We start from the raw sequence: 6,426 nt of genomic DNA, 5'->3' as shown, positions 1-6,426 counted from the left end.
CATTCAATCAGTTGCTAAATTGTCCTTTTTCTATCTAGCATACAGTATCTCTCATATCTTACCCCCTTTTCTCCACTCCCATAACTATTGCCTTAATTCAGGTCTTCATCACCTCTCACCTAGAGTATTTCAACAGCCTCCTTATTGTTCTTAATTATTTTGCTGCCTTAAGCCTTTCACCACTCCTATATCCAGGTATTAATTGGTAGAGTTACTAATTTTCCTTAAACACTGTTCTGACCATGTAACTCCCTTTACAATTTCTTATTCTAATTTTCTTATTGTCTTTAGGTTAAAATATAAACTCTTCTATTTAGCTTTTAAAGTCATTTACAATTTGACCCCAATCTATTCTGTCAATTTGGCATTTTTCATCACTTCTGCTTTTACACTTTGCCATTAGCTAAACTGACCTCTTTGGTCCTTGCACATAACACATCTCCCATTCTTGTACTTTTGCCCTGGTCATTCTCCATGTTTAAGAAGGTAGTTCTTATTTCCATTCATAGCCATTCTCTCTTTAAGGCACAGCTTCATATTTCCTTATTCATCCATCTGCTAATGCCTTCCCTGCAAACTACCTTGCATTTACCTACTTTGGTTATGTTTGTATTTGTTAACCTTATTCTGTAGATATATATGTGTATAAATTTGAATATATGATACATATAAAAATATGTGTATATATGCATATATAATTGTCTCCTCCATTGAAATGTAAACTGTTTATGAGGTGGGATTATTTCTTTTTTTTTGTACATCTCTCCCCAGCTGCTAGCACAGTGTCTGACACAAAGTACATACTCAATAAATACTTGTTGATTGATTACTCAATTTGTTCAGATTTAACACAGATTTCTAGGTTAGGATTCAAACTTCTATCTTCCTAAAGCCAAGTTCAGCAATCTACCTCTTATGTTACTGAGACACAGTTTTAGATAGAAGCATAAACTTAGATACCTATATATGTATCCTTCCACATGAACCTGGCGTCCATTCTGGAGTCAATATCAATTCTACCACCACTTACCACACATCTAATTTAGTGTTAGGGAAATGAAGGTCTTGGATTAAAGCATATCATGTGCTGAGAGGAGATTACTTTCACAAATCTTTTGAGGGAGAGTATACATGATAAAACATCTTTCAACCCACTTTTTAGGGGTTAGATATTGAGGCTAGAGGAGAAATAATTCAGTTAATATTTAGTGACATTGGAAATATACTCCATGAAGATATTTTTGTGATCATCCATGATGAGATATAATAGAATGTAATGACACCAGTCATCATTCAAATTGAAAATCAAAGGTAGGGTTGTATAAAGCAAAGTATGAGGACCCAAATACTAAACATGCTTCTGCTGCTTAATACATTTATGACCTTGGGCAAGTTGCTTAATCTCTTATCTTCTTCTTCTACTCTGTGAGCAGGATGAACTACATGACTCAAGTCTGAATTTATGATTCAGTTTATCAGATTTGTTGTTTCATTTAAAGGTCTAGTTTCACAATTAGAAGGGCTAACTCCTCTGTTTAAATTATAGAAATTAAAATTTGGGAGATTTTTTATCTTCAGTGTACTATTTTATTATGTAGTATAAGTTGTAAAGGATATTGTTAGAATTATTTAATGGGAAATTTAAATTAAGATGATGCAAATACATAATTATCTTTGATATATTCCTTTATATTTAGATAAAAGACAAATTCTGAGTATATCTGGTTAGTAGACACATATGTATATACATTCATTAAAGAATTGCATTATAATTTCTAGCTTCTTTCATTTATTTTTATAACTAAAATATATTTCAGAGAGCTATGATGAAATTACTGAAGCATCTGTATTTTTATTTAGGAAGAATTTTTCCTTACAAACCATAACATTTTAAACGAATAAAAAGAGCATACCTGGATAGAGGACAATGAAATTATCATTAGATTTTGAGAATGTGCCATGATTTCATCCTTTTGAATGCTACAAATATTTATGATTACAAAGAGAACAGAAAAAATAATAGTACTGAAACAATCTTAAAAGACACTAGAGAGTCCATTTAAGAATAAAATAATTTACAGAGATATACAAAGACAGAAGAAAATATATCATTTTTACCAAGTTTTGAGGGAAGATAATATATCACCACTTAGAGAGGCATATCCAAAGATTTAATCTTTTTCACAGAACAGACATAAGGTTTTTAATCTTTTTGGATGAATATCATTTTGCTGATGATTTAAATTCATTATAATTTCTGATAATTGGAAGTTTTTGTTAACATTAAATTTTAGGAAACATTTATATGAAGATAGAATTTTTTATATTGCATTATTTACCAATCAATCTTCAACAGAAAAAAAACCAATTTATAAACACACTTGGACATTTAAAAAGCATGTTTATGAATAGTGTAATAAAATGAAAAAATCTGTATAGGAAAATGTAAAATAATTAATTTTAAATTATTTTAGGAGTTAAGAAAAATGGAAAAAATGTATTTTTTTGTGGTTGATTATGGTTAGTATAATGTAGCATGGCAAAATGTATACATCTTCATTCATGGATTAAGGTAAACTCCCTTCAGATCCCACTTCTGATACTTGCTAGCTATGCCAGTCTGGAAATATCATTTAACCTTTTGTCTCTGGTATTTTCCTAAGACTGATTGACAAAGTTAGAAAATTGTGATATGTGTTTGTGACTTTTTTATAGATCCCTTCTATATTTGAGTAATGTTTTATTATATACTTAGACAATGCACATTAAAACATGAAGCCAAAGATATTTTGGTCACCCCATGGATTCTGAAATGAGTTCCTATTAAAATCTGCTTTAAAGGAATTGTGGGAGAAAGGAATGTCAAGACATGTTCATTTATGCAAGGATGAGGATGATTGAGAATTGAGCTTCTCGAGACATTCAATTCTTTCATCATATCCAACTTTATGCTTAAGTTTAACATATATAATGTAATTATATAAAATATCTATCTATCTGTTTATCTATCTAGAACTTTTGTTTAGATTAGTGACTTAAAGGTGTTAAGGGTATAATGATGATACTTACTTCTTGTTCTTTCTTTGATCCTTTATGGATTTGCATCTTCAGTGATGTGGATGTTCCTGGTAACTATGCTAGTTATAGCCCATTCTTGCTTTGGTTCAAAATGATACTGAAATACACCTGGAAATAATTAAATAATTTATGTTTTCAGAGTTAATGAAAACATTTAATGAAATGAATTAAAGAACATTGTTCTTTTTTATTATTTTTTATAAAATCTTTATTGAATGTGATGAGAGAAATCATATCCTTAAGGAAGAAACATAAAGTATAAGAGATAGCAAGATCAGACAATAGGATATCAGTTTTTTTTTCTAAATTAAAAGTAATAGTCCTTGGTTTTTGTTCAAACTCCTCAGTTCTTTCTCTGGATACAGATGGTATTCTTCATTGCAGAGAGCCTCAAATTGTCCCTGATTGTTGCATTGATGGAATGAGTGAGTCCATCAAGGTTGATCATCACCTTCGTGTTGCTGTTAGGGTGTATAGTATTTTTCTGGTTCTGCTCATCTCACTCAGCATCAGTTCATGCAAATCCCTCCAGGCTTCCCTGAATTCCCATCCCTCCTGGTTTCTAATAGAACAATAGTGTTCCATGACATACATATACTGGGTGCTATGAATATTTTTGAACAAGTGATGTTTTTACCATTTTTTCATCATCTCTTCAGGGTATAGATCCAGTAGCGGTATTGCTGGATCAAAGGGTATGCACATTTTTGTTGCCCTTTGGTTGTAGTTCCAAATTTCTCTCCAGAAATGTTGGATGCGTCCAACAATGTAATAGTGTCCCAGATTTCCCACAAACCTTCCAACAATGATCATTATCCTTTCTGGTCATATTGGCCAGTCTGAGAGGTGTGAGGTGGTACCTGAGAGAAGCTTTAATTTGCATTTCTCTAATAAGTAATGATTTAGAGCAATTTTTCATATGACTATGAATCACTTTGATTTCCTCCTCTGTAAATTGCCTTTGTATATCCTTTGACCATTTGTCAATTGGGGAATGGCTTTTTGTTTTAAAAATGTGACTCAGTTCTCTGTATATTTTAGAAATGAGTCCTTTGTCAGAATCATTAGTTGTAAAGATTGTTTCCCAGTTTACTACATTTCTTTTGATCTTGGTTACAGTGGTTTTGTCTGTGCAAAAGCTTTTTAATTTAATGTAATCAAAATCATCTAGTTTGTTTTTAGTGATGTTCTCCACCTCTTCCTTAGTCATAAACTGCTTCCCCTTCCATAGATCTGACAGGTAAACCAGTCCTTAATCTTCTAGTTTGCTTATAGTATTGTTTTTTCTGTCTAAATCTTGTATCCATTTGTATCGTATCTTGGTATAGGGTATAAGGTGTTGGTCTAATCTAAGTTTCTTCCATACTAACTTCCAATTTTTCCCAGCAGTTTTTATTGAAGAGAAAGTTTTTATCCCAATGGCTAGACTCTTTGGGTTTATCAAATAGCAGATTACTATAATCGTTTCCTGCTTATTGCACCTAGTCTGTTCCACTGGTCCATCATTCTATTTTTAGCCAACCAGACAGTTTTGATGACTGATGCTTAATATAATTTTAGATCAGGTAGGGTGAAGACACTTTCTTTTGCACATTTTTTCATAAATACCTGGAAATTCTTGACTTTTCATTTCTCCATATGAATTTACTTACAACTTTTTCTAAGTCATTAAAGTAAGTTTTTGGAATTTTGATTGGTAGGGCACTAAACAGGTAGTTTAGTTTTGATAAAAATGTCATTTTATTATATTAGCTTTACCTATCAGTGAGCAATTGATGTTTGCCCAGTTATTTAAATCTGATTTAATTTGTATGAGAAGTGTTTTATAATTTTTTTCAAAAAGTTTCTGAGTCTGTCTTGGCAAATAGACTCCTAGGTATTTTATATTGTCTGAGGTTACTTTGAAAGGGATTTCTCTTTCTAGCTCTTCCTGCTGTATCTTGCTAGTCATATATAGAAAATTTGGGGATTTATGAGGGCTTATTTTATATTCTGCAACTTTGCTAAAATTGCTAATTGTTTCCAATAGTTTCCAGTAGTCTCTTCCTTCCCAAATCTAATTCCTTCAATTTTGTTTTCTTCTCTAATTGCTGAAGCTAACATTTCTAATATGATATTGAATAATAGTGGTGATAATGGGCATCCTTGTTTCACCCCAATCTTATTGGGAATGCCTCTAGCCTCTCCCCATTGAATATAATGCTTGTTGATGGTTTCAGATAGATACTGCTTATTATTCTAAGGAACAGTCCATTTATTCCTATATTCTCTAGAATTTTTAGTAGGAATGGGTGCTGTATTTTTCAAAAGCTTTTTCAGCATCTATTGATATAATCATATAATTTCTGATAGGTTTGTTGTTGATATAATTAATTATACCAACAGTTTTCCTAATATTGAACCAACCCTGCATTCCTGGGATGAGTCCTACTTGGTCAAAATGTATTATGCTAGTGATAATTTGTTGTAATCATTTTGCTAAGATTTTATTTAAGATTTTTGCATCTATATTCATAAGGGAAATAGGTCAATAATTTCCTTTCTCTGTTTTAAATCTTTCTGGTTTAGGTATCAGCACCATATTGGTTTCATAGAAAGAGTTAGGCAGAGTTTTATCTTCCCCTATTTTTCCAAAGAGTTTATACAAAATTGGAACCAATTGCTCCTTAAATGTTTGGTATAATTCACTTGTGAATCCATCAGGCCCTGGAGATTTTTTCTTAGGGAGTTCAATGATGGCTTGTTGAATTTCTTTTTCTGAGATCAGGTTGTTTAGGTATTTAATATCCTCTTCATTTAACCTGGGTAATTTATATTTTTGTAAATATTCATCCATTTCACTTAGATTGTCAAATTTATTGGCATAGAGTTGGGCAAAATAATTCTGAATTATTACTTTAATTTCCTCCTCAATGGTGGAGAATTCACTTTTTTCATTTATGATGCTAGCAATTTGGTTTTCTTCTTTTTTAAATCAAATTGACCAGAGGTTTATCAATTTTATTGTTTTTTTCATAAAACCAACTCTTGGTTTTTTTTTATTAATTCAATAGTTTTTTTGCTTTCAATTTTATTAATTTCTCCTTTAATTTTTAGAATTTCTAATTTGGTGTTTAATTGGAGATTTTTAATTTGTTCTTTCTCTAATTTTTTAGTTGCATATTTAGTTAATTGTTTTCCTCTTTATTTTATTCATATAACCATTTACAGATACAATATATCCCCTGACAGCTGCTTTGAGTGAATCCCATTGGGTTTGTTATGTTGTTTCATTATTGTTATTATCTAGGATAAAATAATTAATTCTTTCTATAATTTGTTGTTTGATCCACTCATTCCTTAAAATGA

Source organism: Macrotis lagotis, chromosome X (assembly GCF_037893015.1).
Source record: "Macrotis lagotis isolate mMagLag1 chromosome X, bilby.v1.9.chrom.fasta, whole genome shotgun sequence".
NCBI classification, from domain to species: domain Eukaryota; kingdom Metazoa; phylum Chordata; class Mammalia; order Peramelemorphia; family Peramelidae; genus Macrotis; species Macrotis lagotis.
Note: the sequence above shows the minus strand (reverse complement) of the source record.